A 26,625-nucleotide genomic window follows, 5' to 3' on the forward strand; every position below is an offset into this window, starting at 1 on the left:
AACTCGTTAAAAATGTGAGAGGTTGGTATATAGCCTTGTTAAAATTAAGGCACATACATAGTCTTTCTGTCTTTTAACAAACTGTAAATACTATAACAGAAATATAGAGTTCCATGTACAGTTAGCCACAATCACTCTTTTGTATTGTTTTGCTCAACTGTTTTCCAGAAGTGTACTGTTTCTTGTCTGAATTTGTTGAATTCTTGTCTGTTTGGTTAAAACAAAATTTCAAAATTACAGTACTGCATATTCTTTAATCCTGAAGTGAGAAAAGATAGAATGAATACACCTTGTGACCATCTTTTAGTCAGTTGACTTCATAACCTGTGGATGATTTCTCTAGGGTAGAAATTTCCTAAGGGTGACAATGGAGGAACAGGATTTGCATCGCTATTCCGAAGGCTGAGATGAGTATACCTCAGTGACATGACTTGCTGCTGATGTGACAAAGCTTCCCAAGCTTTGGAAAGTATCCTAAGATTTAGGATTCAAAATTTCAGTGAGATTCAGCCAAATAAATTTGGTTGGCTATGAGAAATAAACATTCCAAGACTGCTTGGACAACTTAATTTGAGCAAAGAGTGAGATTATATTTCAGTTAATAATGCTTTGAGATTATTAAATGGAAGAAGTCCAGGATCAGCCTGATGCAAGCTTTTCAGCAGAACATAAAGCAGAGAGGAATCATACGCATGTAGAAGGGAGAGAGGGGGAGGGGGAAAGGGAAGGGTGGGGAATGGGATGGGGGGGAGGTTGAGATCTGTTGCTAGGGAGAAGTGGGACAAAGCACAATGGCTTTTCAGGATTCTTCAGCCAGCACAACCGCTGCTGTTTTCAAAGAACAGAGAAGCTGATGGAGTGAGCTGACACCACCATCACTCTGTTTGTTCCCTTTCCATTTGAGGAAGCAAAGCTCCAGGGAGATTTCCTTCAGCCAGGGTGTTTGCTAAGGAAGCTCTACCAACTAAAATGGTTTTCTGACTATGTTAGGGAACAGTTAAACTGAATTACTTAGGGGAAACTGTAGAAAACAAAACAAGGGAAAAAGAAATCCAGCAGTGTAACTTTCACACCACCATTTCAATTTGCTTATCTGTGTACAGGTCTGCCTTCCCTCCTGCTCCCCCCCCCCCCCCCCCCCCCCGCCAAGTGCTACGTAAATTGCTTAACTACAGAGAATTTCTTCTTTGTCTCTGTATCTCCAGCACCAAACACAGTGTGGGGCACATTGTAGATCCTTAATAAATGTTAGCTAAATTGAATTGAAACAACTCTGAGAGGAGTTCAAAAGGTAGCTTAGGCTTCTGTCCTTCTTGACACAGCCTAGCAGAGAGGAGACCTTCAAAGCCAATAATTGAAGTTGGCTGAGAAGATGGAAGAGAATTTCAAAGCCATTAAGTGAGAAGACTGAAGAAAGCTTTGTAATTATTGGCTGGGGCTTCTGGCTGAAGATGGGAGTAGTTGTGGTTTTTTTTCCAAGGTAGACACTTTCTAATTGCAACACCTCTAGTAGATGGATGACTAGAGTGGCTGGTAGCCCTGAAAATAGCATTTCAGATGAGGACTGTAGTTGAGACATAAAAGGAGCTGATACAGTCAGCTGACAGAGGCAGGCTGAAAGACATTTAACCTTTTTTTGTGTGACGGAGAGTGTAGGAACCAGAGTAACCTTCACATCAGTGGATGGTGGAAATCATGGAAAGAACTCTTTAACAGGCTAGCTAGAGTGGAGGCAAAGTACCTGGCCCTGACAGGGGAGTGGCCCCCACAGCAGGGGGTGAGGAGCAGGTTCAGCCAAGAGTGGGGGCACTGACATTAGGAGAAGACTGGCAACTTTGGAGCTACAAGGATACCTGTTGTCTGGCCTTGGAAGTGTCCTGGTCGTTCATATTTCCTGCTTGGGCATCCCTTCATGCATATACCCTGGCCATGTTATCCATGTGTGGGTGGATGCCCCATGAATAATTCCTTTAAAGATGATCTCTCAGAAGTGAAGCCTCCTCAAAGAGTTAATTGTTTCTTGTATTGTTGAAACACACTCCCTTGAAAAACTACATCTGCAGCTAGCTGACCTTGTAGAGAAACAGGCTTTGTAATATATCTTGTGCTGGGCCCGATTCCCCCTTCCTCCTGACCTTGTTTCAGGCATATAGGAGGAAAAAAATATAGATTGTACCCCCTGAAGCCCAGCCAATGGAATAAGGGGAAGGGGTTAGGGAGGGAGAGCTTGCATTAGGGTATAATTGACCCTGCTTCCTGTACCCCCTTCTACTCCCTGGCCAGCACTATTAGTGTGAGGGGGGGTACCCTTTCTCATGAGAAAGCAATAAACTCCCTTTTTGCCTTTCCTAAGACAAGTCTCTGATCAATTATTTTTGGGGATCTCAAGACCCATCCCACACAGTTTGGGGGCCATCCAGGATTCCCCCTTATTTGAGGAAGGGTCTCCCAGCCAGTCCTACGACAGGTGCCTGCTGGCCACTTGCCAGCAGTCCTGGAATGATTTGGGGGTTTCCTTTCCCTTTTAAGGAATGGACCTGAGGGGAGATGACCTCAAAAGGCAAAAATGAAAGTAGAACGACTGTGGAGGAGGAGAGGCTGAATCAAGAAGGCCATCTAAGTTTGTGTGCCCAGATCCAGGTAAGCAAGACCTATGAGTCTTCTTAGAGGATAAGATGGGTGAGTCCCTGGGTGACCACAGAGTTAGGGCTGAGACAAGATCAGTGAGTCTCTCTAAGGGGGCAAGAACTGTGAGTCTCTGCCCATTCCCCTAGGCAAGATCAGTGAGCTTCTCTTAAAAACGAGGGCCAAGAACTTGTGAGCCATGGGGAAAACTCAATAGTCTCCCTCCAAAACTCTGGATGATAGGTAGTAGGCTGAGTAATTGGGAATTGTCGAAGTATCAGGGAAAAGATAAGAAGGAAATGATTAAGTATCATTGTTGGATGGGTAGGCACTCAACTTCGAGGAAATGTCTTCTGGCCAAAGTATGGATCCTTCACAGACTGGGTCTGCCAAAAATTTAAACCTATACATGCACTCTTTCATGTGTGTCAGATGTCTTGTCTGTATATGTTGTGTTGATATTTCTGTGTCAGTGAAAGTCTGTGTCTCTGTTTTATCTGACACTTTGTAAGGCTGTAAATTTAGCCGGTCGGACAGTGAGAACCGAAAGGCTGAGCTGGACTGTTCTTGAAATTCGGGTTACTTCCCTTCAACCCTCTCAGATCAGATTCAGAGGAGCAGAGGGACAGGGATGGAGGGAATTTCTCTTTTTCTCTCAGACCAAAGAAGGGCAGGCTAACCAGCATTTAACCATTTCCTGTCTCATCTAAAGGAGAAATTTTTGTCTATTAACAGAAAGTTAATTGAATTCATTCTGTTCGTATTTGGAATTGCGAATGGGTGAAATGTGTCACTCTTGATTTAATGTTTAAGATACATTAAAATTTATTAAAGTCTGGTAGAAGTAAGTGGAAGATTAGTAAGTGAAAAAAATCTCAAACAGGTAACTTAAGAAAAAGGGCTGAGAGTTTTGGATTTAGGTTTAATTAGGTCTTGAAGCTAAAATTGGTACTTTATGTTCAAATTAAGTCAATATATCTGATACCAGACAATGTGTTTAAAGTGGCAAAAAAAATAAATAATAAGAAGAGGTTTTTCTGTTTTTAAAAAGTGATCACTTTAGGATAAAGAAAAAGGGTTTTATTTATTTATTTATTTTTTTTTTGCAGAGGGGAAGGGCAAGAAATGTCCCTTTCTTGGTATGTAAATTGTTAGACATTTAACTCCCTCTAGTTTTTAAGGTTTGGGGTAGGACAAAATTGTTAGGTGTATTATTTTTATTTTTTTAAATACATTTTAAAATATTATTATCTGATTGCAACTCAACAAATTCAACACATTTTCTTTACAGAAATAAGTCAAGGACCTATGATTTTTGTCCACCAGCTCACATTTCAGCCCATCTCTAATCTAGAGCCACAGAGACTTTCCTGAAGCTCTGAGAAGTGACTGTCCTTGACTTCAGGTCTAGGGCTTTACTCACTGAGAAACTGCTTCTATACATTTATGTCTCCTAATACTTGTAAATAACAATCAAGGCAATAGTGTGGTATATATAGGACACTGCGTCTGGAGTGAAGGGAGGTCAGCTCTAGTCTGAGTGATGCTCAGTATTTGTGTGATCTCTGATAAACTTCTCAGCCTCTCTGACACTGTATGATCATCTGTAAAAATAGCATGAGTAAAGTAGGTAATCTCCAAGGTCTCTTTCAACTATTTTAAGTGTATGGTTCCACAAAATTTAAGTAATAGTCCATAAAATAAGCTTATGGGCAGGTATGTAGTGTTAACAAACCAGTTGTAAATTTTAAGAATTGGACCATAATGGCTTGGATTGAGTATTTCCAGTAGGAACTGAAGTTTGATTGCAGTAAACTTTGCCTTATTAGTTATGTGATATTCTGATATTTCCAACATTCCATGGAGAGTATTTTTCAGAGCCCTGTCTCTTCAAAGCACTATCTTTCAAGTATCATCTAGGTTCTTCTTACAAATTTACTTCTTTAGTATTTAAAAAAAGTTCCACAGAAGATAATGTTAATTTCTGGGTTTTTTGGTTTGTTTTAGGGAGCTTCTGTTTGCCTTTTCAATTTCTCCAAAATCTCTTCTGGAGTTGTGGATGCCAAAATCTTTACCACTTTTTCACGAGATTTACCACCCTTTTCATGCTTCTCTTGATTCTTGTCTTGAGAAGTCAAATTTTCTATACAGATCTGGTCTTTTCCTCAGTATGAATTATTGAAAGTCCTCTATATCATTGAATGACCATTTATTCCCTTGAAGTATTATATTCAGATTTGCTGGGTAGGTGATTCTTGGTTTCAATCCCAGTTCCTTTGACCTCTGGAATATCCCATTCCAAGCCCTTTGATCCCTTAATGTTGAAGCTGCCAGATCCTGTGTTTTCCTGATTGTATTTCCACAATACTCAAATTATTTCTTTCTAGCTGCTCGCAGTATTTTCTCCTTGATCTGGGAACTCTGAAATTTGGCCACAATATTCCTAGGAGTTTCTCTTTTTGGGTCTCTTTCAGGAGGTGATTGGTGGATTCTTTCAATATTTATTTTACCCCCTGGTTCTAGAATATCAGGGCAGTTTTCTTTGATAATTTCATGGAAGATAATGTCTAGGGTCTTTTTTTGATCATGGCTTTCAGGTAGTCCCATAATTTTTAAATTGTTTCTCCTGGATCTATTTTCCAGGTCAGTTATTTTTCCAATGAAATGTTTCACATTATCTTCTATTTTTTTGTATTTTTGGTTTTGTTTACTAACTGCTTGGTTTAACTCATAGTCATTCATTTCCCTGAACTCAGTTCTCTCTTTCAACAAATTATTCTGTTCAATGAGCTTTTGAAACTTCTCCTTCATTTGGCTAATTCTGCTTTTTAAAACATTCTTCTCCTCATTGGCTTTTTGGACCTCTTTTTCCAATTGAGTTAGCCTCTTTTTAAAGCTGTTATTTTCCTCAGCATTTTTTTGGTTCTCCTTTAGTAAGCTGCTAACTTGTTTTTTAAGATCTTCTATTGCCTGAGTCCAGTTTAAGTTTCCTTTAGAGGCAGAGGCCTTGACTTCCTCTGACAGTAAGCCTTGTTCTTCCTCATCCAAAAGGATGGGGGGAGACACCTGTTCCCCAAGAAAGTAACCCTCTATGGTCTTATTTTTCTTTCCTTTTTTGGGCATTTTCCCAGCCAGTTACTTGACTTCTGAGTTTCCTCACCACAACCACCTCACCTCCAGTTCCACCAGGCCAGCACTGGGGGCTGAGATTCAGATAAGCTGCTCCAATCCCCTAGGGGCTTTAGGCAGGGGCAGGGCTGCTATTCAGTGTGTGATTAAGATCAGCTGCTCAGGCGGGGGCAGGGCCACCAGGCAGGGCTCAGTTCCCTTAGGGGCTTTACAATGAGACCTTCTACAATGGATGCGGGCCACTGTCCACTGCTACCACCTGAGGAGGCCTGAGTTATGGGGATACCCTGCTCCCTTCTTGGCCAGCTGAAAAGACCCTCTCATTGACCTTTGGTGCCTGTGAGTTGAAGGATCTGCGCTGTGGCTGGAGATTCTGTCCCGGAAGCCTGCTCAGATCTGCTCCTCTCAGTGCAGCATGGTCAAGCCTGGGGTGGGCTCTGCTCTATAGCCAGTCGACAGACCTTTGCCATCGGTCTTTCAGGTATGGGCTAGAAATCTCCTCCACTCTGTTGTTCTGTGGCTTCTGCTGCTCTAGAATTTGTTGAGAGTCCTTCTTTACAGATATTTTATGGGCTGTGGGGTAAGAGCTAGCATATGTTCGTCTTTCTACTCTGCCATCTTGGCTCTGCCCCTCCCCCCCCATTTTATTTTTATTTGGAATATAAAGGAGAATAAAGGTAGTCTGAGTAAAGGCAGAAAAGAAAAAAGAATGGCATAAAGAAAAATGGGATATGGGGGAGGAACAAACTCATGTGCTTTCAGTCACTCCCTTCCCCATATCAATTCAGAAGATTTGGGTACGTTGAGAAAATGACAATTTGTAACTTGAATGGAAAACCAACAGACAATTATTGTGATTGGTAATAGTTACAATTCAATGAATTATTAAGTTTCCATGTTCCCTGCTTGGAGGGTGAATCAAGGCCACCTTGTTAACACTGGTTCAGGATTAATAAGATCTCTTTTACCTAGGCTAAAGACAATTAACTTAAGCACATTTTAAGTTAACATAATTTTAAACTTTTTAAAAAAAATTATTTATTTTTAGTTTTCAACATTCATTTCCACAAAATTTTGAGTTTCAAATTTTCTCCCCATCTCTCCCCTCCCCCCACCCCAAAATGCCGAGCATTCTAATTACCCCTACCACCAATCTGCCCTCCCTTATGACATCCTTCCTTTCCCTTATCTCCATCTTCTCTTTTGTCCTGTAGGGCAAGATAAATTTCTATACCACATTACCTGTATTTCTTGTTTCCCCATTGTGTGAAAGAATAATACTCAACAGTTCCTAAAACTTTGAGTTCCAACTTTTCTTCCTTCCTCCCTCCCTACCCATCCCCACTGGAAAGGCAAGCAATTCAATATAGGCTATATGTGTAGTTCTGCAAATGACTTCCATAATAGTCATATTGCATAAGACTAACTATATTTCCCTCCATCCTATCCTGTCCCTCATTTCTTCTATTCTCCCTTTTGACCTTGTCACTCCCCAAGAGTGTTGACTTCTAATTGTCCCCTCCTCCCATTGACGTCCTTTTCATCATCTCCCCCACCCTGCTAATCCCCTTCTCCCCCACTTTCCTGTATTGTAAGATAAGCTTTCATACCAAAATGAGTGTGCAATTTATTCCTTTCTTGAGTCAAATGTGATGAGAGTAAGCTTCATGTTTTTCCTCTCACCTCCCTCCTTTTTCCCTTCATTGAAAAAGTTTTTTCTTGCCTCTTTTATGAGAGATAATTTGCCCCATTCCATTTATCCCTTTCTCCATCCAATATATTCCTCTCTCACCCCTTAATTTAATTTTTTTTAGATATGATCCCTTTCTATTCAACTCACCCTGTATTCTCTGTCTCTGTCTCTGTCTCTCTGTCTCTCTCTCTATGTGTGTGCATGGGGTTATATAATCCCACAAACTATCCAGATACTGAAAAAAGTTTCAAGAGTTACAAATATTGTCTTTCCATGTAGGAATGTAAACAGCTCAACTTTAGTAAGTCCCTTATGATTTCTCTTTACTGTTTACCTTTTCATGCTTCTCTTGATTCTTGTGTTTGAAAGTCATATTTTCTTTTCATCTCTGGTCTTTTCATCAAGAATGCTTTAAAGTCCTCTATTTCATTGAAAGACCGTTTTTTCCCCTGAAGTATTATACTCAGTTTTGCTGGGTAGGTGATTCTTGGTTTTAGTCCTAGTTCCTTTGACTTCTGGAATATCCTATTCCATGCCCTTTGATCCCTTAATGTAGAAGCTGCTAGATCTTGTGTTATCCTGATTGTATTTCCACAATATTAAAATTATTTCTTTCGAGTTGCTTGCAATATTTTCTCCTTGACCTGGGAACTCTGGAATTTGGCCACAATGTTCCTAGGAGTTTCTCTTTTTGGATCTCTTTCAGGAGATGATTGGTGGATTCTTTCAATATTTATTTTACCCCCTGGTTCTAGAATATCAGGGCAGTGTTCCTTGATAATTTCATGAAAGATGATGTCTAGGCTCTTTTTTTGGTCATGGTTTTCAAGTAGTCCCATAATTTTAAAATTGTCTCTCCTGGATCTATTTTCCAGGTCAGTTGTTTTTCCAATGAGATGTTTCACATTATCTCCCATTTTTTCATTCTTTTGGTTTTGTTTTGTGATTTCTTGGTTTCTCATAAAGTTATTAGCCTCCATCTGTTCCATTCTAATTTTGAAAGAACTATTTTCTTCAGTGAGCTTTTGAACTTCCTTTTCCATTTGGCTAATTCTGCTTTTGAAAGCATTCTTCTTCTCATTGGCTTTTTGAACCTCTTTTGCCAATTGAGTTAGTCTATTTTTCAAGGTGTTATTTTCTTCAGCATTTTTTTGGGTCTCTTTTAGCAAGGTGTTGACCTGCTTTTCATGCTTTTCTTGCATCTCTCTCATTTCTCTTCCCAATTTTTCATCCACCTCTCTGACTTGATTTTTAAAATCCTTTTTGAGCTCTTCCATGGCCTGAGACTATTGAATATTTATTTTGGATGTTTGGAATACAGGAGCCTTGCCTTTTATGTCTTTCCTTGATGATAAGCATTGTTCTTCCTCATCTGAAAGGATGGGAGAAGGTATCTGTTCACCAAGAAAGTAACCTGTAGTCTTACTTTTTTTCCCCCTTTTTTGGGCATTTTCCCAGCCAGTGACTTGACTTTTGGGTCCTTTGTCAAGTGTAGGGTGTACTCTGGGGATATGTAAGATCTCAGTTTCTCCAAGGTGGCACAATCAAGTATATACACTGGTCTGGGAGCAACCAAAAATTTTTTGTACTCAGAATCTGTGAGTAGTAGAATTTCCTCTCCACAACCACCTGGCCTCCAGTTCCTCCAAGCCAGTACTGGGGGCTGAGATTCAGATAAGCTGCTCAATTCCCCCAGGGGCTTTCAACGGGGGCAGGGCCACCACACAGAGCTGAGGTAAGAATCAGCTGCTCAGTTCCCCCAAGGATTTTCCGATCCAACAATGGATTCAGGGTGCTGTGGGAGCTGTTGTTGCCAGGTGCAGCCTCCACCACCACCACCTGAGGCCAGAGCTATGGGAAGACCCTGCTCCCTCCTTGGCTAGCTGAAAAACTCTCTCACTGACCTTTGGTGCTTGTGGGTTGAGGGATCTGCAAACCGTAGGTACTGCCACTGAGAATTCTGCCCTCAAGGCCTGCTTGGGTCCTCTTCCAGGCACTGTGCCAGCTAAGGCTGGGCTGGGCTCGGCTCCACTCTGCATCTGGTGTGACAGACCTTTCCCATTGGCCTTACAGGTCATCCTGGGTTGGAAATCTCCACTCCATTGTTCTGTGGCTTCTGCTGCTCTAGAATTAGTTGAGAATATTCCCCCATATGGGCTATGGGGGAAGAGCTAGTATATGTGCGTCTTACTACTCTGCCCCTCCCCCCCAAATTTTAAACTTTTTAAGAAAAGAAGAAAGGTTATTTAGATTGAACTGAAATAAAAAGTAATAACTTATGAGCAGTCTTGTTTTATGATTAAAATGTAAAGGAAAACTAGATAATCTGAGTAATGGGTTGAGAGATTTGGAAAGATGAATATAGATTTGATTGAAAATATGGAAGACAAATAAGGTTTGGGGACAAATGAGGGTTATTCAAACCCCTCCTGTCCCTATATGGTTGTTCTGAACCTTTGTGTCAATTTCAGATGATTTCAATAAGTGGTGAAGATGTGAGGAAGTACTTCAAGAAGACAGAAAAATCATTTAACTTGATTTGATAATTAACAGCTCAATCAAATTTGAGATAACCCTGTCTGATCAGGTGATAGACTGTGCCCACATGGTAGTAAAGAGATGAATTATTGTGCAAGGTGATGTGGATATCCATTCACCTGAATGAGTAATGGCTTATTTTAAGTTTTAAGTAAACTGAAATAGTATAAATTTTTAAGTAAATTTAAATGTTGTTATATTAGGAATTGCGTGGTTAAATGAATGATGAATTGGTTTTTAAAAAGAAGCTGTTATGAATTCTGTGTGTTTGTATTGTAGAATTCTTATTAAGAAAATAGGAATCTTTAAAAAATACATGTGTATTTTTATATATGGGTGTGATTTTCAAGCCTGTTCCATCTAGGGATGCATTAAGTATATTGCAAAGTTTATTTCTGCTGTTAAGAATGAAGTTTTAACTTGTTTTTGCTATGAATCAAGCATTTACAAATGTGTTTGTAAAAGGAAGCTTAAGGGCAAATGTGCAAAGTCCTTGGTTTTATAGCATGTAATTTTTGTCAATTAATTTTAAACTGTTCTTAAAAGAGGAAGGTATTTGTTGTAAGAAATGTTTTGTAAAAATCTTTTGTATGATTTTTGAAAAATCTACCTACTAAATTTATATTTGTAAGCTAATTTGTTATAATAACTAAAGGTTTATTGGGGGTTGGAAGATATGGGGCAAGATAAGGGAGACCAAGAATTTTATGGCTCCAGGAAACTGGAGATAATAAACTGTGATAATTTTAAGACAAAATGCTTCCTGGACTTATCTCTCTTTCCTTTTGAAGTCCTGTCATTACAGAAGGACTTCTTAAATCTAATCTCTATTCAGAACTGCTCAGAGAAAAAGATGTAACTCTTTCCTATTGTCAAAGGAAAGCAGGGGTGCCAGCCCCATCCTGGGGCCCTAAGACTTGAAAAGCCAAAAATCATCACCCAAGTGGTGTGGTGCCTCACTTTGTTAAAAGTTAAAACTTTGTTAAAGTTTTTATCTCCTATGTAAATGGAGTTCCTAAACAAGGAATTTGTGTTGATGATAATTTCCAATGATTAGTTTTTAGGACAAATTTAAGATTTAAGATGTGAGTCCTGGTAAAATTTCTGATTAGTGAAACCTGTCATTTAATTTATAAGCCTCTGCAACCATATTCAAGGAGGAATGTGACTGTTATAGGCAGAAATTTGCCTCAGGAGACAATCCTGTCCTTAGTCTGGGATGAGATCCTTCTGCTTCAGTGTCCCCATTGTGTTCCATTGAAAAGGAATGTTTTCCCACTTGACTATTTCTGAGTCTCACTATAAAGTGGAGATGATATCTAATTGGTCCTTGCTTTTCATCTTCATGGCATGTTTCTATAATCAAAGCAGATAGTTTAGGATGTAAGCACAAAGCAAGTAGTAGAATTTTGCTGTTTTCAATTAATTGATTAGATGGGTACTTTGGTATGAATGGGACATTTTTTCTGAATGTTATAGGAATAATTAGATAAAAGAAGGAAACCAAAGTATAAATATAATGTTGTAATATTGTTCCATAGAGCAAAACTGGGATTTAAAGTTAACTGTACTTGTATGGAATTGTTGAGGTTGGGGGTGCTTGGGACCCAAAAATAGTAACACTCTGGGTCCTACTCAAATGAATTCAACCCAAGCCTTCTTTCAGCTAAAGAGGGTGAAAGTTTGTTATCTTATCTACAGAGGGACTGAGGAAGGTGTGCAGGCTTGGTCCCAGGTGGTCTGGGGGTTGATGGGAATGGCCAGTAACCTGGAAATTTGGATTGCGAAAGATTGAAAAGATGGGAAATAGAACAGAGATTTGGTTATAATGATAAGGAAAAAGTTTATGGGCCTCTAGAGAGCCAGATCAAGTAGAGAAATCCAAGGAGATTTCAAGGTGAGGTTTTCCAGGGCCCTTTTAAACAAATGGGACTAGTATTCCTTTGGAGTAAGGGACAAAGGTCCCAACTTGGAATAAAGTCTTTACCTATTACAAAATGATGTGAAAGCAATTTGTATTAAAACAATCGACTGAATCAAATTACTGCGACTAAATCAGAGACATCTTCAATTTGGGGAAAAAAATGTCAGTGTAGTTTCTTAGAGGCAGGTAACCTCTGGTAATATTTTGCATTGATGGAAAAGGTAAATGTCTCTGTTTTGATCTGAATTCATTTCATGAATATAAGTTTGAACCTATATGTGTAACTCATTCTTTTAGGTTGAGCGTGGTTAGAAAGGAACAGAGTAGTTTGGGAAACATGTAAATCGATTAGACCAATAACTTATGGTTTTAATGGTAAATTTGATTTTATGATTGTTATTTAATCAGGAACTAGAACATGTACAGAAAGGCATACAAGCTACTTAAGACTTGCTTCAAAAGATGTTCCTTAGCCAATGTGAAATTATAGTCATATCTGAAACTGATTATTGGAGATTACTATTTTAAGATTTTATGGGACTATTAACTGACTATTCTTCTGAGTCCAACTCCAGGCATGGATAGCAAGAAAGACTGTCTGAACCACTGATCCATGATGCCAGTGAGCCTGTGAGATGCTGGTATGAATGGCAAAGGGGTGATCTCATAGGAAGGTTGGGAGAGCGACTATTCAGCCTGGGCTGAGGTAGGATTCTCCTGACTCAATTTCCCCTCTGACACCTGGCAGACTTTAAGCCTGGCTGGATACCATTTGGCAATCTATTCCTGCCTGGAACTGACATGAAGTTAGGGAGATGTTCCCCTGAAATGTCCCTACTTTTAATGGAAATTTCCTATAATCAAAAGTTTTGTAAGCATAATACCAGATCTATTAAATAACAGATTGTTGGTAGGGGAACATCTGAGGTTAAGTCCAAAAATTAAGCTATTAGGCTTAGGATTTTAGACCAACAACAAGTTAGGGTCCTTTAATTCTTAGTAATAGTGTGGAGACAAATCAGGTCAAGGGCCTTTGAGGTTAATAGACATAGTCATTATTATTTTTGTCTCAGTTGATTAACGTTAAGAGAAAAATGGTTTATGGTCTATAGTATAAATGCTTTAGAAGAAGCATCACATGACAAGAAGTTGAAATTATTTTATGATGTGATATGTACTGTGTTAAAAATGTTTATTTATTATATTTATGTAGGTACTGGAGCCTGTTGTTGACTCCTTAGTGAAATCTCATGAAGGGGACTGCCCCCCTTGTAATTTGTCAATGCATCAATCAACCTCATACCCGTGTGAAGGGACTGTTGCCAGCTCCGACCCAGTGGACTATAGAGTCACAAGATCCTGGAGCCTTAAAATTAACTTTGAGAAGGGGATCGATCTATTTATGACTGAAAAGACTGTTGTGGGTTTATTGTTCTTGTTAGTTGCTATACGTTTTCTTTGCTTTGCTGCAGGTACTTTCCTTTGGCTCTGGCCTCTAGGCCTTAGCCCTTGCTGTTGCCATGCACCAGGTTATAGTGGAAGCAGTATTCCAACAATGGTGTGAGGAGTCTTCAAATTGTAAGAAATGAGGGGGGGTTGTGAGAGATGATCTCTCAGAATTGAAGCCTCCTCAAAGAGTTAATTGTTTCTTGTACTGTTGAAATACACTCCCTTGAAAAACTACATCTGCAGCTAGCTGACCTTGTAGAGAAGCACACTTTGTAACGTATCTTGTACTGTGCCCAACTCCCCCTTGCTTCCAACCTTGTTTCAGGCACGTAGTAGAAAAAAAAAGATAGATTATATCCCCTGAAGCCCATCCAATGGTATAAGGGGAAGAGGTTAGGGAGGGGGAGCTCAGGTTAGGGAGAGGGAACTCGTGCTGGGGTATAATAAACCTTGCTTTCTGTACTCCCTGGCCGGCACTATTAGTGTGGGGTAGGGGGTACCCTTTCTCATGACAAAGCAATAAACTCCTTTTTGCCTTTCATAAGACAAGTCTCTGATCAATTATTTTTGAGGATCTCAAGACCCATATCAGAGAGAGAGAGAGAGAGAGAGAGAGAGAGAGAGAGAGAGAGAGAGAGAGAGAGAGAGAGAAACAAGAAAGCTCTTTTATTGTTACTTTATCTATATTCGTATTTCATTAAATCTCTTTGTTATGCTCTAAGTAAGTCTTGTGTGTTGAGTGGTATGAAATACGTCCATTAGTACATTTCACCTGTGACTTGGAGAGTATTGTGACCCACAAAATACTTAGAACCTGGGGTAGTGTGGGCTTCCAAGGAGTTATACACACATAACTGAAAAGACTTATTTTCAACAGTTCTGGTTTAGAAGGAAGTTGGAAGGAAAAATTGTACCAGAGAACCTGCTCAGCAGCAACAGAGTAAAGAAAGGAATAAGAAGAATTTTAAAAATCACATAAAACAAAATATGGGTGTATCTTGGCAGAACATATGGATCAGATTGACACCATTATAACCACTACCTCTAAAGAAGCAACATCCATGTAATTTTAGGGAAGTAGCAATACTTTATGCCCTTGTTCTAAAGGAGTATGTACTTTTCAAAAGGGGGCAGTGGGACAAAAAAGTACAGTCACTTTTATCCAAACATGACTGATGTGACCTGGTTGGAAATGTTAAACTTGGAGATTCATAGATTATTTTAAAACCTTGTTCTAAAGCACTTCCCTATTTCAAGAATTCAGGTCATACTTAGTATATTGTGGAAAGCCTCCGATGTAGGTTTCATCTTTTTCCTGAGCTCAACTCCAGGGTAGTAATGCATTTTTATTCTAGTCAGAGCAAAAATCTCACAGGAAAAGGTGAACAGAAAATCTAGGTTGAGCCAATCTAGAGATCAAAGTAAGATTTGTTCTGTCTGATAGACTGGTAGCCTACGATAGGCTTTATATTGTGTTTGTGCATTATTGTGGATAAATGATAGAAATGGAAATTTACTACAGCTGCAAAAAAATGCCCTGAAGAGGGATCCTGAAATGGTAAATTCTCAAAAAAAGCAGGAGGAGCTTTATTTGTGACTATGCCTGTAGAAGGCTAAGAATCTCCACCCGTTAAAGACCCTCCCAGTGTTCTCATAAGGAACTCAATTTCCCCTTTTGTGACAAACCTGACTAGCATTTCTTCAACTATTTTTCTTCCCCATGACTTATAGACAAGCTTTTGTTTTGCTAAAATCTTGTCAAGTACTTTGCATCTATCCACATTTTTCTATCATTACAAATCACCCACAGGCCATTCCCCTTTGTCACCCCTAGATTCATAGTGCCCCCTGCATTTCAGACTTCTCCTAGAAGTCAAAGCACTCCTGAAGTAAGGTTGCAGGACTTGCATTTTTTGAGTAATTCACTATAATAACTTGATGGAGTGGGATTATGTAGGCAAGGTCTAGATCTGTTTCTTCCCTTCACTGCCCCTCCAGCCAGAAGGGGCCAATGGCCAACCCGTTTTTTTTTTCTCCAAGAGACGCACAAGCTCAGGAACCCTTTTCTCTCTAGAAACCAGCTTGCTGAACTGTTCAATTTGGGGTTACTTTTGAGATACTGACACTGACCAAGAAATTTCCCTGCTCTAGTTAGAAAACTGAATCTTGGGATCACATAGCCTAATGTATCCTTTTCTTTGTCTATGAGGCTAGATTCTAGAAACTTTGAACTTGAAGCTAACTTCAAGGCATTCTCCAAGACTGGTGCTTTGCTTGCCAGTATGTCTGTCTTCTCTGGCTAGCAGACTAAATTCAGGGACCATGTTGCCTAGGAAATTAAATTCCCTCCTGCCCTTCAAAGTAGATTTGGTTTCAGGAACATTGTCCTACTAACTTTTCTTTCAGTCAGAGAGGGCCAACTTTTGTCATGTGCTCCTTCCTAACCTATTTCCAGTTTCTGACTTGTGTTCTAGCTATGGATGAGCTCACATACCTCCCATGGATTTTGGATTTCTGTTCTGAGGCTGTTACAAACAGTTACTGGTAGTGCTGATAGGGAAAGTTGTGTGTATGCACAAGCTTCATTTCTGCTTTCTTACCCCACCTCTCACAGATCTACTCTCCTCATTTTGTTCTGTTGTTTGAGAGGGAAAAGAAGGAAAAAAAAGGCAAAATAGCAAAAAGGATCACTTTTATCGCCTGATACAGAGGTGATTCCTTGGATCAGAGGTAATGCCTTCTGCATCCTAGCCAGCCATTCTTCTTGGGGACAACCTCCATCCCTGAAAACCAACTGGTATTCATCGCCTGTCTCCTCAAGAAGGCAACATTGGATATACTCATACTTTATTAATCTCTCCTTTGGTTTTCAGTATTTATAATTTGGTATGTACTTGGGCATTTTCATTTGTTCTTTTTCTAGTTTTTTTCAGCTGCATGCCCAATGCATTGGTCTCCTCTTTCTCTATTTTATTCATGTAGGCATTCAATGATATAAAACTTCCCCCAAGAACTCCTTTAGTAGTGTCCTATAAGTTTTGGTACATTGTCTCATTATTGTCATTCTCTTGAATGAAGTTGTTGATTGTTTCTATGATTTGTTGTTTAACCCACTCATTCTTTAGGATTAGATTATTTAGCTTCCAATTAATTTTTGGTTTATCTTTCCATGGCCTTTTATTACATATAATTTTTATTGCATTATGATCTGAAAAGGATGCATTGATTATCTCTGCCTTTCTGCACTGGATTTATGCCCTAGTACATGGTCAATTTTTGTATATGTGTCATGTACTGCTGAGAAAAAGGTATATTCCTTTCTATTCCTATTCAATTTTCTCCAGCGATCTATGATATCCACCTTATCCAGTTTTATTCACCTCCTTAACTTCTTTCTTGTTTATTTTGAGGTTAGATTTATCAAGTTCTGAGAAGGGGACATTGAGGTCCCCCAGTAGTATAGTTTTGCTGTCTATTTCTTCCTGTAACTCCCTTAACTTCTCTAAAAATTTGGATGCTATGCCACTTTGGATGCTATGCATATATGTTTAGTAATGATATTGCTTCATTATCTATGGTGCCATTTAGCAGGATACAATTTCCTTCCTTATCACTTTTGATTAGATCTATTTCTGCTTGTGCTTTGTCTGAGATTAGAATTGCTACCCCTGTTTTTTTTATATCAGTTGAAGCACAATATATTCTGTTCCAACCTTTTACCTTTACCCCCTGTGTATCCCTCTGTTTCAAATATGTTTCTTGTAAACAACATGTTGTTGGATTATGGTTTTTAATTCATTCTTCTATCCATCTTCGTTTTATGGGAGAGTTCATCCCATTCACGTTCACAGTTATGATTACTATCTGTGTCTTTCCCTCCATCCTATTTCCCCCCATTTAGGCTTTTAGTTCTCCCTTCCCCCTTCCCCTCCACAATAGAGTTTTAATTTTAGACCACCACCTCCCTCAGTCTTCCGTCCCTTCTTTCAACCCCCTTCCCTTTTACTCCCCTTTTCCCTTACTAGTTCTTCCCTCCCTTTTAACCTCCCTTCCCTTTTCTTTCTTGTTTCCTCTCCTACTGCCTGTAGAACTGGTTAGATTTCTATACTTAACTGAGTTTGCTGTCCCCTCCTTGAACCAAATCAGATGAGAGTAAATCACAAATGATGCTCATCTCCCTCCCCTCTTTCCCTCTGCTGTAACATGTTTTTGTGCCTCTTCCTGTGATATAGTTTACCTTTTCTCCCTCTTCCTTTTCACATCTCCCTTTATAATCCCTTCATACCCTTAAATCACATTTTTATTGTCACATAATTTACTTTATATCTGCTCCCTCTATGTTTATCCCTTTTAAATATCATGATAAATGTACAATTCTCAAGACTAACAAGTATCATCTTCCCTTACAGGGATGTAAACAGTTTGCCCATATTGAATAACAAGTTTTTTTCCCCTGTTTACCTTTTTATGCCTCTCTTGAGATTTGTATTTCAAGATCTAATTTTCCACTGAGCTCTGGCTTTTTCATCAGGAAGGTCTGGAAATCCTTTATTTCACTAAATATCCCTCTCCTTGCCTGAAATATTATTCTCAGTTTTGTTGGATAACTGATGCTTGGTTGTAGTCCCAGATCTTTGCCTTGCGGAATATCATATTCCAATCCCTCTGATCTTTTGATGTAGAAGTTGCAATGTCTTGTGTGATCCTGATTGTAGTTCTTCAATATTTGAATTGTTTCTTTCTGGCTGCCTGCAGTATTTTCTCCATCACTTGATAGTTTTGGAATTTGGCAACGATATTCCTTGGTGTTTTCAGTTTAGGATCCCTTTCAGAAGGTGATTGGTGGATTCTTTTGATAACAATTTTACCCTCTGGATCTAGGACCTCTGGGCAGTTTTCCTTGATGATTTCTTGGAAGTTGGAAGATATTGTCCAGGCTCTTTTTTTCATCATGGTAGGCCAATAATTCTTAGATTGTCTTTTCTGGATCTATTTTCCAGCTCAGTTGTTTTTCCGATGAGATGTTTTACATTTTCTTCTATTTTTTCATTCTTTAGATTCTATTTGACTGATTCTTGATGTCTCATAGAGTCATTAGCTTCTACTTATCCAATTCTAATTTTCAATAGATTGTTTTCTTCACTTAACTTTTGTATCTCCTTTTACATTTGCCCAATTGTTCCTTTTAAGGAGTTATTTTCTCCAGTTAGGCTTTGTACTTCCTTTTCCATTTGTCTAATTTTCCTTTTTAAGGAGCTGTTCTCTTCAGTGAATTGTTTTTTTCATATTTTTAAAATCATTGACCAGATTTTCTTCTATTTCTCTAATTTGGCTTTTAAAATTCTTCTTTAGCTCTTCCAAGAATGCTCTTTGGGCTTGAGATCAGTTCATGTTCCCTTCTGAAGTTTCAGATTTGAGTACAGTCTAAATGCTGACGCCTTTGGTATTCGTGTTTTAGTCTTTGTCCCCATAGAAAGATTCTATGGTCTTTTCTGGTTTGCTTCTTGCTCATGATGATCACTCTTTTCCTGGCTTTTAAACTGAATCTCTGCTTCTGTCCCATAGTTCTTATGCCTAGAACTTGAGGCTTTGTGTGTTGTGGCCTCTGATTCTTTCAGCTAGAAGCTAAAATGCTTCATCTTACTTTGTTCCGAGCTGGCTGGAAAGTGAAAGCAGAGGCCAGGTGAAGTCTTTCTGGATTTCCCTGGAGTTACCCTGGAGCTAACTGCCTTAAGTGTGGGGGAGGGGTTGTCTGGCCACAGGAGGTCTCCTCTGCTGAGCTAGAGCATAGGCAAGTTCAGCAGTTGGTGAATCCTGTCTGTGCTAGTGTCTTCCTGATTCTCCTGGGGTCCTGAGGCATGCCTGGGGTCCTGGTATTGGCGATTGTGGGCTCCACCCCCTGAGGCTCAAGATTTCCTCCTGGTTCACTGAGGTGGGGCTGTCTGGCAAATCTCCAGTACTACACTGGTCCCCTTCAGCCACAGCAGACCCCACTTTGAGATTTTCCTAGCCTCATGGGATAAGAGACTGTTTACCCCTTTAACTGTTCCTACTATTCCAGGATTTTTCCAGGGGAAATATTCTCTGAGTTTTTCAAGGTCAGCAAGGGGAGGGGGAGAGCATTTACCAATCACTCCACCATCTTGAATCCAAGAAGTTCAAGTACATAAGTTACAGACATTTAATCTGCTGACTGGCAGTCTCAGGAGCGGTTGCTGCAGTTACCTGGGGTTCTGTGGTTCTCTCTCATTCACTTCCATTGGACTCCCATCCTGAACTGACATGTTTGAGAATATGCACATATTCCAAGTTCTGTATTTCTTTAAAGTGGTGCCTGCTAAATTGTATGTGATCACTGTGTGACTCCTTGGTAGTTGAATTCTTCCTTCCAGGACTCTTGGAGTGTTTTTTTCTTTGACCTGGAAACACTGAATTTTGACTATGATGCCCCTGAAAGTTTCATTTGGGAGTTTTTCAGGAAGTCTATCTTAAAGTTTCTGTCTCCACCTTGCCCTCTAGTTCTAAGAGATCTGTGAAACTTTCCTTTAATATTTCTTAAAATTAAACATGACAGAACAGGAAGATGATAAATGTTGGAGAGGATGTGGGAGAGTTGGAACACTAATTCATTGTTGGTGGAGCTATGAGCTGATCTAACCTTTCTCGAGAGCGATTTGGAACTATGCCCGAAGGGCTACAAAAATATGCCTACTCTTTGACCCAGTAATATCTCTTGTAGGACTGTATCCCCAAGAGATCATAAAAATGGGAAAAGATCCCACATGTACAAAAATATCTATAGTAGCACTCTTTGTGTTGACCAAAAACTGGAAATCAAGGGGATGCCCATCAATTGGGGAATGGCTGAATAAATTGTGGTATATGAATGTAATGGAATACTATTGTGCTATAAGAAATGATGAACAGAAAGACTTCAGAGAGGCCTGGCAAGACTTATATGATCTGATGCTGAGTGAAAGGAGCAGAACCAGGAGCACTTTGTGCACAGCAACAACCACAGTATGTGAGAGTTTTTTTCTGGTAGACTTGGAACTTCATAGCAATGCAAGGACTTAAAAAAATTCCCAATGGTCTTTTAAGGCAAAATACCTTCCACATCCAGAGAAAGAACTATGGAATTCAGTTGCAGAATGTAGCAGATCATTTTTGTGTGTGTGTATTATGTTTTGGTTTGTTATATGATTTCTCCCATTCATTTTAATTCTTCTACACAACATAACTATAGTGAAAATATATTTAATAGCAATGTATGTGTAGAACCTATATAAAATTGTATGCCACATCAGAGAGGAAGGGGAGAGGTAGGGGGGAGGGAGGAGGAAAAACCTAAGTTATATGGTAGTGATTGTAGAACACTGAAAATAAATTAAATTAATCAAAAAAAATTTCTTAAAATTGAATGGCATTCAGCTAGTTCAATGATTCTTGAAACTTTTTCCTTGACCTGTTTTGCAAATTTTTTTTTTTACTATGAGATACTTTAAATTTTCTTATATTTTTTCTTATTTTAACTTTGCTTTAATATTTTTTTGTGTCTCAGAGAACCATTGACTTCCATTTGGCCCATTCTCATTTTTTTTTTTTTTTGAGTGTGTTGCTTTGGCAAAGCTTTGTCCCTCTCATGCCAATGTGTTATTTCATTTTCTAAATTTTTCTTCCATAGCTCCTATTTCTTTTCCAATCTTTTTCTTCAAGCACTCTCATTTCATTTATAAAAACATTTTAAACTCCTGAAAAAAAAAACCCTCTTGTTTCGTTCCTTATAGGAATTTTAGTTGTGTTTGTGACCAAGATGTGTTTCTGTGAGGCATTGTTTGTAGATGCTCTGTAGTCACTCTCTTCTGCATTTATATCTTGAGCATCCTTACTTACCAGCATGATACTTTATCATGGTGAGGTTCTTTTTAGGATTGCCCATTCTTCCAGCTTGTATCCTGATGTAGGACACTGATGTTAAGTCTGAGCTCTATGACTCTACTGAAGGGAAGATCTTGCAGTATTTATTGTTATATAATTCCAGGATCTTCGGGATAGTCTGGGGACCTTCATGCTTTCAGTGTTTTCAAAGTAGTCTAATTCAGGGCAATGCCTGATGGCTGCTCTCCTGCTCTGGACTGTGCAAGTTCCTGACCTGAATTTCAGTTCCAACAACAATAGAATGCTGCTGGACTTAGTCCCTATCAGCCAGTTAGGAAGCTGGCTCAGAGCAACAGGACTACAGACTCCCTTTTGGTCTGGGATTCTTGCCCTGGTTACTCCTCTGTAGGCTGAGCTAGATTCTGGAACTGAGATCCAATTTTGCTTCTAGATCTGAGCCAAACTCCTGCTGGTGGATTCTGAACTCTCCTTTCTTGATACAGTGTGTGTGTTCATCCTTAGGTGCCAAAGAAGACCATGCCATCGGAGAAATAATGACATGACTTGCACTTGACTTTGTTTTGAGGGAGGACTGTGCAGGTCACCAGCCTCACTTCTCCTCCAGAGCCATCTGAATCCAGTGACCAGATATTCATCAGGATGACTGGAGATGACTGAGGATGAGGCAGTTGGGGTTAAGTGACTTGTCCAAGGTCACACAGCTAGTGAGTGTCAAGTGTCTGAGGTGAGATTTGAATTCAGGTCCTCCTGATTCCTGCACTGGTGCTCTATCCACTGCACCACCTAGCTGCCTCTAATACAATGTGTAAGATTTCCCTGAAAGAGAATGTCACCCTGTCCACAAGTTTCTTCCTCAGTATATCCTGGATCTGTGACCCAGAACTGGATGGTGGGTGACAAAGCTGTCATTTGGCACCAATCCTCATGCTGTTGCATCCCCCAAACTACTCAAGTTCATAACCATCAGCCTATATGTTCTCTGCTCAGGAAATTACTGACCACCACATAGTATTTTATCCCTGTGGCCATTAGGAGATACTTAGGCTGCTCTTCTTTGGAGAAAAGAAGCTAGTTTTTAAAAAAGTAATTTAATATTTTATTTTCCCCCAATTGCATGTAAAAATTTTCAACATTCTGTTGCAAAATTGAGTTCCAAATCTTCTTCATTCCCCTCTCCCCTCATTGAGAAGGCAAGCAATTTGATATAGGTTATATATGTGTAATCATACAAAGCATATTTCCATATTAGTCATGTTGTAAAAAAGAAAACATAGATCAAAATAAAAGCTCAAGAAAAATTAAAAAAATATACTTTGTTCTGTATTTATATTCTATCAGTCCTTTCTCTGGGAATGGGTAGTTTTTCCATATGTCTAAGAAGATGACTTTTTGTTTTTCTTTCAGAAAGACCGTGTTGATTATCTATGAGAAGAGGTTCATACCTATTAAATAGCATTATGTAATTACATAATAATATTGGAGGGCATCCAGTGATATTGTCTGAAGTTCAGAGAGATTAAGTGATTTGACTATTATATTATTATATTTAATATGTGTCAGATATAGTAAATATAATAACATTATATAATAACGGTTATATAACTGCTAAGTGTTAAAGGTAGGTTTGGAACCCAGGTCTTTGTGACTGTAAATCTAGGCCTCTCTACACGTCACCATGCTGCTTTCAGTATTATTATGTAATTATATAATTTTATGTAATAGGTATGAACGTCTTCTCATAGAGAGTTAAAAAGATCAGAGGAAAAAATAGCAGCTTCTTTTCTCCAAAGAATGGTGAAGATCCATAAGTGCCATCAGCAGTTAGAACATCTTCTGCTAAGAGATACTTCGTGGTCGTCAGTAATTTCCTGAGTAGAGAAAATATATATTGATCAGCTATGTAGTTGAATGGTATAGTAGATATAGTACTAGACCTGGAGTCAGGAAGACCAGAGTTCAAATCTGACCTCAGATATGAAATAGCCGTATGACCTTGGGCAAGTCATTTAACCTTAGCCAATCCTAGTTCCTTCGACTGTAAAAATGAAGATAATAGCATCTATGCTGTAGGGTTGTTGTAAGGATCAAAAGGAAAAAGTGTTTAACACAGTGCCTACCACATAGTACATACTATCTAAATGCTTAGTCCCTTTTCTTCCCAAGTGATAGAACCAAGGGGACAATTTAAATGATGTAAAAATGACATAAAAGAGAACAACTTTGTTTTTTAATTTAATTTTTTTTTCAATTAATAACTATTTATTTTCTCTATCTTGCATCCCTCTGCTCTTAACAAAAAAGAAAAAAGATATCAAATATGTGGAGTTGGGGAAAAAGAAATTTTCCTATTGGTTTGTCCAAAAGTGTCTCTTTCAATACCTTGAGTCCATTCCTTCTCTGCCAGGAGATGGGTAGCAAATTTCATCTTTAGTTCTCTGGAGTTACTGTTAGTAATCACGTTGATTAGCTTTAAGTCTTTTCAAGTTATTTGTCTTATGATGTAATTTTTATTGTATAAATTATTCTCCTGATTTTGCACATTGCATTCTGCATCAGTTTATACGTCTTTCTACACTTGTATGGTTTCTCTGAAACAATTCCTTTCATTATTTCTTCATATATTATAATTTGTTCAAATATTCTTCTTCCAATGGGTATTCCCTTAGTTTCCATTTTCTTTTTTGCTACCACAAAAAAACACATGATCTTGGAAAAATTATCTGAGTCAGTTTCCCCATTTATAAGATGAGAATAGTACTCATACTCGCTGCTATCAAGGCTGTTATGAAGGTCAGATGGAGAAAGCATGTAAAACTTCTACATTAGTGGAATTGTGTTTAAAATTTTTTTTTTGTTATTACTCCTGTTGGACAAATTCCAGGACCTTATAAATCAAAAGAAGATGTGGTCATACCTCTGGTTGAGGAATATTGAATGGAAGGTGGGCCACAGCGGGGAAAGACCAACCAACATGTCATTTCAATAGCTCAGTGTGCCTGGACCAGGGTGACAGGCTAAGATGGTGCCAGTGTAAGAGTGGAGAATGGAACTTATGTGAATGATATGAAGGTAATATAGGCCTTAACAATAAATCCTTTATGGGAGATGATAGAACATGAGTAGTAGAGGATGACACCTAACTTTTAAGTCTGTGAAAATGGTGGCATCCTCAACAGTAATGGGGAAGTTAGGAAGAGGGGAGAGTTGGGGTGGGGCGGGGAAGGAAAGTAGCCACATCAATGAAATCATTAGTCTGTTGAAGTATTTTAAAAGTGTCAAAGAAATATTTCGTGACTTCCCAAAGCTCCCAAGTTCTGTCTGGTTTTACTTAGAGTTGCTAAGAACCTGCTTTACCTTTATATTTTTCCAAGGAGTGATGCCAGAAGCTATTAATATAATTAGCCACATTCTTTCATGTTCAGAGAACACTGCTTAGCTACTAAAAGAGGCACTGAAAATCCTTGTTATAGGGACTTGTAATCATGGCCTTGGCCAAATTCATAAGACATTAGAGAGCTGTGGAGACTTCAGGTTGGTCAGTAAATCACCTGTTTTTATTTTACAACAAAAAGTGTTTTCTCTCATATAAAAACCACATTAAAAAAAGGAATGTCTTAAAGCCAAAATAAAAACTGCTTGGAGGCAGCTAGGTGGCTCAAGTGGATAGCTCTGGTCCTGGAGTCAGGAAGAGCTGAACCCAAATCTGGCCTTAGACATTTACTAGCTGTGTGACCTTGGGCAAGTCATTTAATTTCTCTTTGCCTTAAGGAGAAGGAAAGAAGGAAATAGCAAATCACTCCAGTATCATGGCCAAGAAAATTCCCTGGACAGCTTGGTCCACGAGATCACAAAGAGTTGGCTGAATGAACGAGTAACAGTCACTGCCACAGCCACCACTGTTAAAGTTAGATCTTTCTAACACCATCAAAACGTGTGATGAAATTTAAAAATACAGAGACTGTAATGGTTCTTTGACTTCAGAATAATGGCAACTAATGGGACGCAATACGTTTAGTTTAGGTCGTGAGCTGAAGTCTGTAATTAGTGACTGCCTTGGCAATGGAAATGAAATGAAATTTATTTGATCTTTTTTCTACCACATAATGACCAATTAACAGTCATTGGAATGAAATTCACTATTAGATATTTGATCACACCCTTAAATTATCAAGCTATTAAAACATAATGCTGAATAATAATAATAGTAATCCACATTATATAGTGCTTTATAAATTTATAAATCACTTTATAAATTTATAAATCACTTTACATACATTATCTCAGTTGATCCTCTCAAAGGACCTGTAAGGTACCAGCAGTAAGTGTGGTGGGTTAATGTATATACATATATGTATATATATATATATATATATATATATATATATATATATATATATATATATATATATATATATATATATATATATATATATATATATATATATGGTGTGATATATATATCCTATTTAGGGATCTGTGCATCTGGTTAGAGAACAGATTAAGACTGTAAGGATTTCAGTGGTTATAGTTTCATAGCTTCAGAACTGGAAAAGGGCTCAGATCCAAGGGTAGGGTATGCAGATTAATGTATAACATCCTCCCCACCCTCCACCCCCAAGTACCCACAGTACACTTTTATATTTAATTACTATCTTAGGTCTAGACAAGTAACAAACCGATAAAATCAAGTCCTGATATGTGCATTGTTTTAAAATTTCCAAGTTATAAATGCCCATACTAAAACATTTTAAATCAGTTATCTTGAGCTAGTGGTAGCATGTCACTGCTTCAAGTTAGACCTTATCTAGTCTCATTCTTTCACTTTACAGGCGAGGAAACTGAGGCCCAGAGAGGTTCAGCAGCTTGTACAAAATCACATAGATGGTTGGTGGCAAAGTCAAGATTTGAACTCAGGTCACCAAATCCAGTTCTCTTTATTTCTACTCTAACATGTTGACAAGTAGAATTTTTAAAAATATGATGAATTATTCTGTTGTGAAAAGTCCATGTTCTTTCAAATGAGAGAAAAGACTGAGATTTTAAATGTGGAATGAGGCCAAGGCATGTGTGACATGAGTAGGATGTAGGTTTTTGCAGGGGAAAAAGGGAATGAGTCAAGTATTTTTCAGTGTGGGTGATTGTTTTCTGGCTTCTAGCACTACTGAACCCAACTGGAATAAAGAGACTAGCTCTGTTAAAGTATATTTGATGTTGTCTTTCAGGTGGGCCAACCATTTCCATTCATTCACAACCATCCAACTTTGATACTTTGAAGGCTCTATTTATGTCATTAATGCAACTCCTTTTCCCTACACGTTTCTTAAACTGCCCAAGTTTTATTCTGTGTGATTATTATCTATGTTATCTG

The 26,625-nt window shown here is 38.6% G+C and overlaps 1 long non-coding RNA gene across 1 annotated transcript in view; it reads left to right on the forward strand.

The window, feature by feature from the left end:
• The first annotated feature begins 2,268 nt into the window (after window positions 1-2,268).
• The window catches only part of LOC140512736 (uncharacterized), a 51,002-nt gene continuing 26,645 nt past the window's right edge, over window positions 2,269-26,625 (forward strand). The window contains exon 1 of the long non-coding RNA XR_011969892.1: window positions 2,269-2,640. This is a non-coding gene — a long non-coding RNA (uncharacterized lncRNA). The remainder of the gene's footprint in view (window positions 2,641-26,625) is intronic.

This window comes from Notamacropus eugenii, chromosome 6, assembly GCF_028372415.1.
Source record: "Notamacropus eugenii isolate mMacEug1 chromosome 6, mMacEug1.pri_v2, whole genome shotgun sequence".
NCBI lineage: Eukaryota > Metazoa > Chordata > Mammalia > Diprotodontia > Macropodidae > Notamacropus > Notamacropus eugenii.